This window comes from Thermobia domestica, chromosome 7, assembly GCF_964235325.1.
Source record: "Thermobia domestica chromosome 7, izTheDome1.hap1.1, whole genome shotgun sequence".
Taxonomy (NCBI): domain Eukaryota; kingdom Metazoa; phylum Arthropoda; class Insecta; order Zygentoma; family Lepismatidae; genus Thermobia; species Thermobia domestica.
Window position 1 is genome coordinate 83,506,558 of NC_137460.1, and position 14,660 is coordinate 83,521,217.

The following is a 14,660-nucleotide window of genomic DNA, read 5'->3' on the forward strand; positions in this document are numbered from 1 at the left end:
AAATTTAGTTTCAGACGATGTGTAGGGCTTTCTAAATGCCTTTCCAACACTGCATATTGTCCAAAATAAATCATTCATATTATTATTATTATATCTATTTACACCCTCGTTTTTCCGTATATCTGCGGCTTCCTCGTGGCTAAGCGGTTAACGTACGAGTCTTTGGTGTGGGAGACGTGGGTTAGATTCGTGGCGGGTAACCATGTGGTTTGGATCCAACGTTAAACTGTTAGTCCACTTCTCATATAGCTTCGCTGCTGAAAGGGACGCTAAACTCAAAATAAAATAAAATCAAAATCTTGTATATCTGTATGAAAATAACAAAGAAATAGGTAATTTGGAGCTGGAGTAGTACTACACAGTGGGTTAAAATTTCTGACACTCCAACTCCTAATTGAGTAAAATTTGTCTGAATATTGTGAATATAAGCAGTAGTATTTAATTGAATTTGCGAGTGAAATTGCCATATATTTCATACTAGCAGTTTTTAAAGAGACTATTTAACAGTTGGTCGGGTATGGGAAGTATCGTATAAACTAGGATGATTTTAATCGTACTTTAAAATATTTTACTCAACTCTTTAATTGCATTAATGAATATTTTTATAAAACGTATTTTTTGTTCGTCTTACACCATACATCTAATTCTTTGTGAGTGGATGTGAGAAGAAGGAGTGAATTGCCCTATATATTATTGCTACAGTACGATATTGAATTTCATAATTCCCGGTACTGGGGATTAAGCTATAATAATTTACACACTAGTGATTACCGTCCTTTTTGGATATATTAGCATTTTTTCCTATATTAAATTTGCTTCCTATTCTATGTCACTTTTAAAAGACATATATTCTAATTTTATTTTATACGTGCCTGGTTTTTCTCGTAAAACGTCCATTTCAGAGTTAATCTACAATTACAGTGGAATAATTTGGAGCATTGCATATTTTAGTTTCTTTCAGAATTTTATTTATCTCAATTATTGTTGCGTATAAAATATAAGTCGCCAAACTCCCTGCGTTTCTAGTACATCTGCATTAAGGGTTTTCTTATATTTTTTAATAACTGAAGTCCTTCTGCTTTGTAATGCTCTTTAACTTTGTCCGTTGTATCCGGGAATACAAACATTTATACCAACCAATCATGCCCACACCCGCCACCCCAGGACGCTCCAAATCGCGTGGATTTATCTTCTCTATGTAAACAAGAATTCTTGACCGATCAACACCTAAGTCAAACTGCTTAAGCTAGAAACTTGAAGTGCGGACAGTATAGAATTTGCGACGTAAGGTACCACTAAGAAAGGGTATTTTGGAAATTCGATGTTGACGGAGATAATTCCGTCGCTGTTATTACCTGACCAGGATATTAGTGCGGTTTTTCGTGGAGGGCGCTAGTGTAGTGTTTACAACAGTTTCTAGGTAAGCGCGGTGGGACAGGGGAACAGAGAGCGTCACCCTGCAGTGTATCCAACGATTTTCAAAAGTTGCAGTTTACATGTTATAAGTAGCCTAATCTGTTTCGCTTAATAAAGAACTCCATAAATTATATAGTTGTTATTGAATGCAGTAATGGTTATTCCTGCAGTAATGCAGATGTATTGTGGATAATGGCATATGCATGGAAATTAACAATTTAAAAACAAGATAGCATACAAGTGAGTTTCTACCGTATATTAAGCAGATTATATATAAAAAAATTGATTACGTTTTATTTGATTTCATTATAAAACAGTAGAAACCTGTAAAACTCAGTAATAAGATGTAATGACTAAAATATTAATTATGGGTTGGTAGCTTAGATACTTGCGCAATATCTTGTAACTGTAAGTTTAAATCAAGTTAAGGCTCGCGATGCTTGTATTTGTTTTAATGTAGGTCTATCGATTGACAACTAAATTATTTTCTTGAGTTGTAGCCAAGAAAGAATTCCGATACGTTTCCGCTCGAGAACTGTGGAAGTTCTCTCCGTTGGTCTATTGGCTAGCGCATGTGTCTTTGTTGTACGTGGTTCTGTGAGAGCCCAACAATTAATTTTACAATGTTTCACTTTCATTAATCATCTGTCTCCTCTAGCATAAAGAGCATAATCATGGGACGTTAAACTTAAGAAATTTCATTTCATTTTTTCGATGAATGTGAACCCTTTGGGGGAAAAGGAAGTGAAGAACAAATTTTCCTTAATTTTTTAAAGGGTTACGGGATTGGATAGCTTGTCTTTCGGGATTGCCTTGTAAAACCTGATTACACTTTCTTTTAGGATTATAATCGTAATCCAGCCTTTTGGTAAATGTGAAATAAAAGTATCGATAAAACATCAGCGTATGGGTAATGTAAGCATAAATATCATTGGTTCAATACACAATAAATTCACAACTTTTATTTATGAGTATAGAAATTCCCTTTGAACTCAGTCTGAATTTCTTTCAGACCCTAGGTCTCTTGTGACAAATAATTAATTCTATTATCTGTTTTCATACACAATATAATTTTGAAACTTGGGAGCCTAGTGTTGTCTTTGTGTCTGTAATACGTAATCATTTGTCGATTGACTTCAGAAGACTGAGTTTAGCCCGTGAACATAAGTTGCATATAGTTCAAACATATCAGATGTACGGTCTTGTTTAACAAATCCTGTGTGCACATATGAAATTCAAAGACAAAGGTAATCAATCGTCTTTAAACAGCTGTAAGTACTAAAATATGCTACGTAGATTTCCGGCCAATTGTTTCATCGCCGGTATCTTTGAGCAATGAGATAGCAATGGAAGACAAACTTCGTTCTTCTAACTTGATATTTTGAAAAACTTACGTTTTGTTTCTTAAATACATATCTATTCACTCTAATCAATTTCAAAAGTACCATTAACTTTATAATAACATAATGAATGTAAGAGTTACCCTGAAAATGTATTTTGTATTTCTTTTTTAATATGAAATTCATTTTTTCTGAATTTCACGAGCTATAAGAAATCAATTGTCAGGCTCCCCACTTTAAATTTTAATCGCTCCCCTACCGCCTCAATGTAACATTGGGTTAGGGGCGGATCCAAATCTCCTTCGGAGGCGGTTAGATTATAAGTTTCTCTCTCACTAGTCTTTTGCAGCACATCCGAAAATGATCTCAATGCATATTTGTTACTGAAGGTACTGTCAATCGATCGATCACATGGTCCAAATTGGTAGCAATTTCGAAGACGCCTTATCTCAAAACTACACAATAGAACTTGCTTTAAACAATGAAAGCGCAGTTGCCAAAGTATAACTTTGATTCACAAAGATGAACTTCGAGGTTTCGTTAACAGATGAATTAGGAATTCCTTACACTCTAATGCTACGAAGTTCTTAGTGTTTCTTTGTACAACACTGAGGTTAGTTTATTCGCAAGTTATTGTCATATTAATATGGAGGGTGTATATACTTTTTTTTTTCAGTCCCTTAAAATGTTCTGAAAATAACTTCCATAACTTTTGAAATTGTGTTTGTCTTAACTTGAACATATGCGTGAAGTGGTTTATTATGAACAGGACAAAAACAACTGTGATAGATTAATTACAAGTGATCCGGTTAGAAACACTGTTGTTTGTATTTTAGTTCCAAAATCGGCCGCCCGCACTCGTTCGCTGGTGGACTAATAGAACTTTCGTGGTTCTGGTCACGGTATTGTGATACGTGATTTTCATAGGCCTTTTTTTTAAAAAAATAACTTAGCATTATTCAGGGAGTTCTGCAAGAAAACAAACAAATGATAGTCTGACGATCCCAGGTCTGGGTCATACTGTGGATGCAACGAAACCTCGCAACAAAGTTTTCTGAATTTCTGACGGGTCGTTAAAGATGTATGAGGCCTGGCATTGTCATTGTGATATACGACATCCTTTCTATTGAAAACTCTGTCTGGTATTTTCAACGAACTTAAAAAGTTCGTTACTGAATTCTCTATGTCTGTGTGTCCGTCTGTCCGTCTGTCTGTTATTTGCGATTTTTTCACTTTTGAACCGTGCATTTGATAGAGCTTCAAAAACTATCAGAGAAAGTGATTAAATTTTTTGCGTCACTCTTACCGTTCCCGAAAATATTGGCCAAAAATGGCCGATTTCCAGAGATTTAAGGAGCCATACATATCTCGGGAACCGTAAGTCATAGAGAGATCATATTGGTGTTGTTCATAACCTAAGAGGATGATGAACATTTTGGTACCAAATAGTAACCGATGGCCACTGTCCAACTGGCCACTGCTTTGGCCAATAGCCAGTTGCCACCAATTAATATCAGTACCAAAATGTTTACCTTCCTCTTCGGTATTGACTAATACCAATATAATCTCTCTATGACTTACCGTTCCCGTGATATTGGCCAAAAATGGCCAATTTCTAGATATTTAAGAAGCCATAGCTCGGGAACCATAAGTTGTAAAGAGATGATATTGATGTTGATCAATACCTAAGAAGATGGTGAACTTTTTGGTACCAAATAGTAACCGGTGGCCACTGTCCAACTGACGACTGGTTTGGCCAGTGGCCAGTTGTATAATGGCTATCAATTAATATTGATACGAAAATGTGTAACATTCTATTAGGTATTGTCTAACACCAATATCATCTCTCTATGACTTACCGTTCCTGTGGTATTGGCCAAAAATGGCCAATTTCTAGATATTTAACGAGCCATAGCTTGGGAACCATAAATTCTAGAGAGATCATATTAGTGTTGATCAATACGTAAGAGGATGGTGAACATTTTAATACCAAATAGTAACCAGTGTCCACTGATTAACTGTCTACTGGCCAACTGGCTACCGTTCCCCAGATATTGGCCAAAAAGTTCAAATTTCTAGAAGCAACCATATCTCGAGAACTGTAAATTAAAGAGAGATAATATTCTGCTAATTTTTGCGAGAGAGAGAGAAGGTGCGGATAAAAAGATTTACATCTAGGAACAATTACAGTTTTCGTTCCCGCTCCATCTCTCCATTTTTTTAAAGTTCGTTCTGGCAATGCTCATGGAGCATTCTCAACTAGTTTAAAATTAATAATTATTAGGTGCACTCGCACAAATTGTCGACAGTATAAGTCCGAATCTATCTCCGCTCAGGATGAACGATGCCCCTCCAATAGACTAAACGCACAGCATAACCTTCCTGGACGTCTGTGAACTTTACCATACAAAGTATGTTCGGGAAGTATTGGGATTGGTTTGTTTCGAAGTCGGAATGCGCACCAGGACCAGTGGCGGTAGTGGGACGTAATGAGAGGCATGGTAGGGAAGCGAGGCAACTGCCACGCGTAGGTTCCGAGACGCTGGAGTAGAGCGTAATCGTAGCAAGTGTGTGTGTCTGGCGTCGTCGAAACCTTCGGAAAGTGAAATGGAGCGACTTGTTAAAGAGCGTTATGCGATCAAGTTCTGTGTCAAATTGAACAAATCCGCTACGGAAACGTATACTATGATTCATGAGGCTTATCAGGAACCATGTCACGCACAAGGATGTTCGCGTAGCACAAAATGTTCAAAGATGGCCGTGAATCGGTAGAAGATTATGAACGTGCTTGACGTCCCTCAATGAGCTTAAATGAAGAGAATGTGGTGAAAGTGCGGGAGCAGTTGAACGTAGACCGTCGGCTCAGTGTGCGCCTGATTGCCGATGCAGTAAGTTTGCCGAAAACTATTTTGCACGAGATAGCCACAGAAACGTTAAACATGAGAAAAGTGTGCGTGGAACTTATGCCGAAAGTGTTGACTGACGATTAGAAGGTATGTTGACTGACGATTAGAAGGTACGGCATGTGGCTATTGCTGCAGAAATGGCTGCATGTTTGGAAAAGGATCCAAATTGTTTAGACAATGTTATCACTGGTGACGAAAGGTGGATCTTAGAGTATGACCCAGAAACAAAGCGACAAAGTGTGGAATAGCATACATGAAGCAGTCTCCAAAACTGAAGAAAGCTCTCATGAGCAAGTCGCGCGTCAAGTCCATTCTCATTGTGTTTTTCGACGTGAAGGGAGTAGTGCACAGGGAGTTTGTACCTGCCGAACAGACCGTCATCGGTAAATTTTACGCAGCAGTGCTTCGCCGTTTGAAGGATTGCGTTCGCCGAGTGCGACCGAAGATTGCTGACCAGTGGAAACTCCATCATAACAGTGTGAGCAGTCACACATCACTAGTTGTCGCCGGTGTTGGCCAGAAAAAACGTGGCAACGCTACCGCAGCCACTTTACGGTCCCGACTTGGCCCCGTGTAACTTCTTTCTATTTCTCCGCATCAAGAGGGCCCTGAAAGGACGGCGTTTTGATACGATTGACGCGGTGAAGTAGTTTCGACGAGGCACCTGAGCAATGTTCCGAGTTCTAGGGAGCCTATAAAAGTTGGAAAAAGCGCTGGCAGCGGTGTGTTGATGCCCAAGAGGCCTATTTTGATGATTTCTAGTTCATTGTACACAAATATCAATAATTGTGTTTCATATGAGATCAGTCCCGGTACTTTTTGGACACACCTATGTACTGTAAGCTTCTCGCTTTGATTACAATCTTTTTCGCGCAAAGTTGGTGTAGGTTAGCCACTTCATCACTCATGATCTACTGCTTCAAAAGTGACTCGAGTTCCTTACATTTCAGTGGAGGTTGACAGATAGAAAATCGTTCGAGTGAATGTTGTAAAGTCAGATCATGTGGCACCCAAACATCGAGCATATTTTCAAAGTCAGATTTCTTCAGATTGTGTGACACTATTTGGTGATGGTCGCGATGTTATTGACTGCTTACATGCCGGTCTTGCTCGACTTTTAACAGAATATCATCATATTTTTTATTTTTTTAGATTCGTCGCTCATTGCGAGAAGCATCTTCGTAAGTCAACTTCGTTCTGTAAATTTCTTTCTTTTGGTTGCTGCTTTTGATAGCATATCTTGATCATAAACACCACAAATTTCTTAATTGGCCTATGCACCATTTGCGTCTTGATCGAACTAAAATTTTGAAATGAAGCACAGTTTTGCGGAAACGTCACTAACTTTCACGGTGTAATACGTATCTTACGTCTGATTATAAGAATTCTAACACTTATTGCACTACTAGCTTCAGCTGTGGAATGACGTTAGGCCTGTCACCGTGGAGCTAACGCCATCTCATGCACAAAAGACTCAATACGTTTTAGACTACCAGATTTTGTAACAAGATTTCAGTACCTTGGAATTCGTTAAGGCCGGAGATGAAATTTGATATGGAGACTTTTAATTTAAAATAATTAAACACGTGTCTCCGTGTTTAAAGACGTTTAATCGAATATTGAAGAGAAGTCGTGGAGGTGGTTCACTAAGATGCCCATGCGAGGCATTCTAATTTCGTGCGAGACTCGAGTTGAGACAAATTCTACATGAAAGGTGTAGAAGGAAGAACTAAAAATATTGCCCGCAACAACAGTGGAGGCATTTGCTAGTTATGAAATGTCAGTAAATGACTAATACATATTTTTATACAAAAAAGAAATATGACCTGATCATTATGACATTATACTTCTGCATTCAAGTTTCTGAAATGTAAAAAATAAAACCCAGAGATTTTATTAGTTTTTTAATGGCATGTTGTAAATAGTATATGGCTTCCTTAACTTTCTAGAGTATTTGGTCTTCATGAATTTTCTGTTATTCACTACAAGTAACGAGTATGAGTTTCATGATCGCAGAAAAAAAAAATCATCCTTCATTGATGTTAGCAAATCTTTATTTTTAAGTACACATTGGATTTGCTGAAGTTTTAACACGTTAACTTTTAAACTCAAGTCAACACCTAAGAGATCTGTTCCGTGTATTTTCAGTTTATTCTTCTAAGTAGCAATTCAAGATTCTTTGCGAGAAAGTTTGACTAAGTCCAAACACCAATTTGGATAGCTGATAACTCGATAACCAGAGGTGGTCCCGCGCAGCGTAGTCGCTAACGCTCTCGCATTCTGTGCGAGCGCGCCCGGGTTCGATTCCCGGTGGGGGCTCGGTCGAAAAAAGTCGAAAAAGCTGGCTTTTTCAGGCCAGCCACCCGGAATGAAGTTTTCCTGGATTCTCCTCGTTCACACCAGGCAAATGCTGGAGTGGTACCTAACTTGTAGGTCCCATACCACTTCCTTCCTTCCCTTTTCCCGGATAGTGTGCTCACTGTGGAACGTCATCCCTCAAACGTGACGGGCTAAATCGCCATAGATACCGAAAGCGCAGAAATCTAAACCCTAAAATCGATAACCAGAGATATACATAGGAAAATATTTCACGTGTATATTAACTATTTAACCGCCAGGAGGCATCAACTGTTTTTATGAAGCCTCACTGTTTTTATAAATTTGTGTCGTGTGGCACTTATGGATCTCACACTTTTTTTTTTTTTTCGAAGGCTATACACATGCAGTACGCAGAATCGGTCCAAATAAAATGAGGAAATCAAAATTACGCTTTGGCCCCAGAGATATAGCTTTTGCTAATGCATTGTGGCAGTTAAAGGGTTAAGGAAATCAAGGTCTACCTCATTCCATGTTTGGTCAAGATTGGTACAACAAATATATAGAGACTAGAAGAGTTTTAGTGTGATAGACAAATGCAAGGATATTACATTAACAAAATTTACAGAATCTACTTCTTTCCTGTTGTAGCACGTAACTGTGTAAACGTTTGTTCGACATAACTAGTATTGCTCTTAGATATTTCATGCAAATCCATTATGTCTTTTCCTTAATATAATAAAGGATCACTTAATATTTCGAAATTATGAAAAATATGGTATTTTGATACGCTTTACACGTGGTTATCGTGATTCATATCAATCTTAATAGGAAGTTAATGCATATATATTGTAATAGGTAATTTAACTTTCCGAAGGTGAGCTGACCTTTGGCACTGCTAGTTGTTAATGTGTTCACCTTGACTTCGCATCATTGAACTCTGTAGTTAAGGTAAGATAAAATCAAGTGTGTAATGTTGGTTTACGCTGGCCAGAAGTAAATGAGTTGCAAGTACAGCTGCGTCAGAGAGAGAGAGCTGCCTCCAATCTCCCCGAAATAGCAGAAGTTCTGGCTGCGTGCCGAGGAACGAACCAACTCCCTTTTCTGGTGGCTTCACTAGACAGTAACAATCTCATACTCAAACTGTGCTCGGTGTTGTGTGAACTTTATGAATTGTGAATTTACGTATACTTTTCTCTTCTGCTCTTAAGCAACGCGGAGGATTTCGTGTACGCTAAGTGGCATTTTAGAAACAATCACTATAAAATTCGTGAATTTGCTTTTAAAATCATATAAAAAAATCTGTTTTGCTAAGTGTCGACATGTTTTCGAGTTCATATGCGAAACCGTTATTATTTAATGTATTATTTATTGAAGTAGGAGTTAAGTGAAGTTATGGGTTTACCTGTGGGTGTGTTGAGAAGAAAGCGATCTGTGTCTCATATTTTTTAAATTTAATTCGTAAGTCTAAGTTATGTATTATTCCGAAAACTCAGAGGAAACTGCTAAGTATGCTCGACACTGCATTCCCACCCGGAAGCGATAGCCCAGCCGCTTCACGGCGATAGCACAGCCGAAGTGTTCTTTTTGGTAAAATCTCACAGTGTTTAGGTCCTATGTGGTTTTCGGTGCGAAGAAAAAATTAAAATATAATATTATAGTTGAAAATGAGGAATTCCATATTGAGTGGCAAGCACTTTTCGAAACCAAAATCTAGGCTTATTCTTAGATTGACTGACTTGGTTAAAGGTGTGGTCTTTGGTGTACGTTTTTCGGATTCGATTCCCGGTGAGGACGCAGATTTTTCATTATAAATCCAGTAATATAAAGCATTCCAGGAGTTGCTTGAGTTGTAGTGAACTCTAGTCTGGAAAACCATACTTCGACGTCGAAAAACTATGCACTGACCACACATCATGTAGTTGAACAATATGGGCCTTCGGACCAGCCATAGTCCTAATTTTGGGTTTTTGCAGTACGTTTCGCATATGTTGTTACGGCTCCTAAGTTCTTATGTTTCCATTTTTTCTGAACTAAGAGTTTTTTCACGAAATACACACAAGTTTGTCCGATATGACAACTATAAATAATATATTCCTGTACCAAGTACCAGATAGTTCCAGTACTAGCCGATAATTCAGGTTTTCAGTTTAAAGCTTCGTCATATTAATTTCTAACAGAATTAGATTTTATTATTATTATTATTATTATTATTATTATTATTATTATTATTATTATTATTATTATTATTATTATTATTATTATTATTATTATTATTTTATTTTACACTTTTGGATAAAAACGAAAGTTTTATTTTGGTACGAGATGTTTTCATGTAAGCCTTAATTTATTTTACATTCGTGGCACGTACACTTCATAAATTCATTCTGCTGTTGAGCAGTGATCTTTACAGCTTTGAAATTACCTCTTGTGTTTGCCAAATTGTTAAACAATCAACAAACTGAATTAGGTTCATCATTCGGGTCGGTACACCAATTTATCACAAATACTGTGTAGTCATCTCCTTTTGTCTATAGAATGTAATAATGAGACATCAAGCTGAAGAGGAAGGGCACGGTGCCTCAGTGGTAGAGCGCTTACCTCTGGTGCATGGGATCCATGGCTCGATTCCCGTCAGAGTATGTTGGTGGTGGACAACATGTCCGTGGATTTTCGTAGGGTACTCCCATTTCCTCCCACATTTCATTCCACCAATTCTTCCATCATCATTCACTTGCTTTAATCATCCGTCTCCCTTAGCCTTATGGATATAATCGTGGGACGTTAAACTGAAAGATTTCATTGTCATCAAACTGAAGATTTAAAAAAAAAATGAAATTACCTTTATGTAATTAAATCACCCGATTTATTTAGAAAAATGAATTAATTGTTGTTCTTTACAGAATATTTACGTAGTATGCGTATATTTCTTAGTATATTCCTTATTGTCGTAAAATAACTTGTGTTATTTATTTTATTGTATGAATCATGATTTTCCTGTGATGAAGGCCATTCTAAATACATTTTCCGTGCATAATTTCTACAAATGCAGGATTTTTCACGTGGTTTAGTCTACTAAGAATTTTAGGTTTTAGTTCAGATTTTTCATTCTGTATACAACCTACTAACACACAGTGTAAGATTCATCGTAGTGTTAGTAGTTATTAGTCGATTTGATGAAACAAATTTTGTTAGACTAGTAGCATGATAACAGTCGTTTTGGTTAACTTTATCGGCATCAACTGTTACTACTAGCAGTCCTTGTAATCGCCTGGAAACAGTTTTGGCTGATACTCGCACGAACTCCATTGTTTGGTACACTCAAATACCATCTTTTACTTCATCCAGCATTAATGGTTTCGTGCGATAAACCACCACCTTCGTAATTTTCAAATTAAGAAGTTGCATGGTGTGAGGTCAGGACTTCTTACTTTCCATTCTTATGGTCCACAGGGGGCCACGGTGGCTCAGTGGTAGAGCGTTCGCGTTAGGTGCGTGAGGTCCTTGGTTCAATCTCAGCTTGCGCCAAATGAGCCTTGTAATGTACAAACACCGTGTGCGTGGGTTTTCTCGGGGTTCTCCGTTTCTTCCCACTCTTAATTCCACCATTTCATTCATTTCTCATCATTACCATCTCCTTTAGCTTACCCAGCATAACTGTGGGATGTAAAACTTAAAGATTTCATTTTAATTTTTCTTATGGTCCGCATCGCAGCAACTCTGCCATCATTCCGCAAATTTGTCGAGCCAGTGGCGGATTATGTTAAAGAGGAACATCATCTTGCATTAAGATCAAGGCCGTATATAGGCATGAGCTGTAGTCTGGGACAACATATTTTCTCGGAACAGTATATATATATTTTTAATACTCCAATTCTGGAAATTACAGAAATTTGATGGCAGACATTGATATCAATAAAAAAGGCACTTTCTAACGGTCCGGGGAAGCGTAAATGTTAAAATGGCCCTGTATAAGATGATTTGTCAATATTGTTCTAGGTAGCTATAGTATTTTGAAGATGTAGCATGGTTAAGGTAAACACTTGTGCCACAAATAAGGACAGAATTCCTAACTTTGAGTGTCATACCGCGTTATAGTGTAGATTTTAAACGGTGATCGTTTATTATTATTATTATTATTATTATTATTATTATTATTATTATTATTATTATTATTATTATTATTATTGGTGGCCGTAACTCTCTTTCTCACATAACACAGTTTCATCACGTGGTAGAATGTGAAACTACTTGAATCAATCAAATATCAGTATCCAAAGATGAAACTGTTGTAACTACTCTTTCAAACTAGTTACATTGTTCGTTGGTTAGGCCACTTTCACGGGAGGCATAGTTGACGTTGTGGGACTTAAAGCAAACACTTCATGTACCACATTTCATTGTTTTTTTGAGTTAACGTTAAACGGTTATGCACCAAGCTAAAAGAGATGGAATGGATGGTAGGAGAAGAGATGGAGAAATGGATGGTAATAATGGAATGACGAAGGTGGGAGGAAACGTGAGAACCTGAGAAAACCTATGCATATGTTGTTTGTCCATCACAAAGCCCACTTGGCGGAGGCAGGAGCTGGGATCAAGATAGAGTCCTCACGCGACAAAGGGGGTATTCTACCATTGACTCACTACGCACTTACCCCCACAGCTTAATGCGATATCAAGCGATGACCACTTTTGCGATGTTCCGCAAACGTAGTTAGAATGGAAATTTCCAACGGTGATGACATGCATTGCAGCATGTGATCTGTACACTACGATCTCCCTCGTATCTCCTTGTTTTGACGTCAGAATTACTTTCTCTGATATTGCCTATTGATTACAATATTCTTCCCTCCCCTACTAGAGCAGCTATTACATATATTACAATACAGCTTCTCAGGCTAACATGTTCTTCTTTTCGTCTGGTTATGGTAGTCTTGTTCTCTGTCCAATTTTTGGTTCGCTGCATCCAGTCTTTTTTAAAAATTATTTTTCATGTTCAATTTCGTAATTTTGTCCTTTTTCTCCATTGGAGAGAACAGTATTCTATACAAAGTATATTGAGTGACTTTGAAACCATTTTTTAATAATTCATAAAATGTACTTCTGAAAGTAATTCTTCCATTTTTATGCTTACCTTTATTTCTTGTCTACATTTTAGACCTTAATAGGAACTCTTTCTAGGTATTGAGAACGAATAGTCTGTGGGTCAATCCATGCCAAGTGATCGAGAAAAAAAAGAAATTGCAGCTCGACCTTTTTTTTTAAAAAAAAAATGTTTAAACTATACCAGGGTCCTTCAAAACCACAATTAATTATTTTTTAAAACGTCTCGTAGCGACGCAGCTTCTGCCGCCATTTTGCGTTTTCTTGATTTTAGGCGTTTGCGTTGTTCCGAATATCTCAGCATGTATTTGTCCTAGCAAATTGAAAATTGCTGGGCGTATCCAACTTGTGCAGAGCTAAAACTTTGTCCTCTTTAACATTTTTGCCTAAAACCATTTGAAAGGGTGAAATCAGGGTCTACAGTAGCAACATTTTTGGACATTGAAGACATGTTGGGGAAGAGGAAGCAACTGACGTAGAAGTCTAAATTTGTGTGTGCGTGTAGTCCGGGATCATAAGTTTAAACTCAAAAATTTGCAGACCTGTAGCTGCTCCCAATTTGCAGTCAGTGTTTACAGTGAGTGGGTGTTCACTGACTGGGGAATGTAAATTTAACGAAAGGACAAGAGTCTCCTGCATGAGTTGACAGTTCAAACAACAATTAACCAAATTGAAATAATTGAAATAGCAAGCAGCAAGAGAAATGAGTACTTACGGACTTTTTTTTTTTTTTTTTTTTTTTGCGAAGCAGGCATTTTGACTTTTTTTTTTTGCCTTGTGTTGATAGCGGCGTTCTTCACCAGTGCTGCTGTGGTGATAAGACCGTGAGTCACAACTACAGTAAAGAAAGGAGCTTGAAAACTTTGACTGGACAAGCCATTCATCCTACTTCATTTTACTTCAAAACAACGAATTTCCAGTTGAATTTATGAACAAAATACCTCCTAGAGTATGACGTCATTCCTTAATACTTTGACCCCCTTCTGCTCAAAAACACAAAACACGCTTTCTTGTGTGTTATGGTATACTAAAGGAGTAACAATTCCCAAAATTTCAAATATTTTTATCCAGGCCCATTGGAGACATTGGACAGTGAAATATGCCAAATTGGCGTAATTCCCTAACTTTACGATATTTTTTCAGGCCTTTGGGAGCAGCTACAGATCTGCAAATTTTTGAGTATAAACTTATGACCCCGGACTACATGCGCACACAAATTCAGACCTCTACGTCAGTTGCTTCTTCTTCCGAAACATGTTTTCAATGTCCAAAAATGTTGCTACTGTAGGCCCTGATTTCACCCTTTCAAGTGGTTTTAGGCAAATGGATGGTAATAATGGAAACATTTTTAGCTCTGCACAAGTTGGACACGCCCAACAATTTTCAGTTTGCTAGGACAAATACATGCTGAGATATTCAGAACAACGTAAACGCCTGAAATCGAGAAAACACAAAATAGCGGCAGAAGCTGCGTCGCTACGAGATGTTTTAAAAAATAATTGTGGTTTTGAAGTACCCTGGTATAGTATAAACATTCATGAAAAAATCAGATTTTTTTTGGAGATGGTCGAGCGGCACA

General features: G+C 37.6%; 1 protein-coding gene across 2 annotated transcripts in view; it reads left to right on the plus strand.

Moving 5' to 3' along the window:
• Positions 1-14,660, plus strand: part of Pkn (serine/threonine-protein kinase N) — a 173,501-nt gene that overhangs the window by 53,204 nt on the left and 105,637 nt on the right. The window contains exon 1 of one of the 2 annotated variants that reach the window (XM_081764968.1): positions 9,109-9,207. The exons of the other annotated variant lie outside the window; for it this stretch is intronic. The gene's annotated coding sequence lies outside the window, so the exon portion shown is untranslated. Of the gene's footprint in view, positions 1-9,108; positions 9,208-14,660 lie in introns of those variants that run through there. 2 annotated transcript variants of the gene reach the window in all.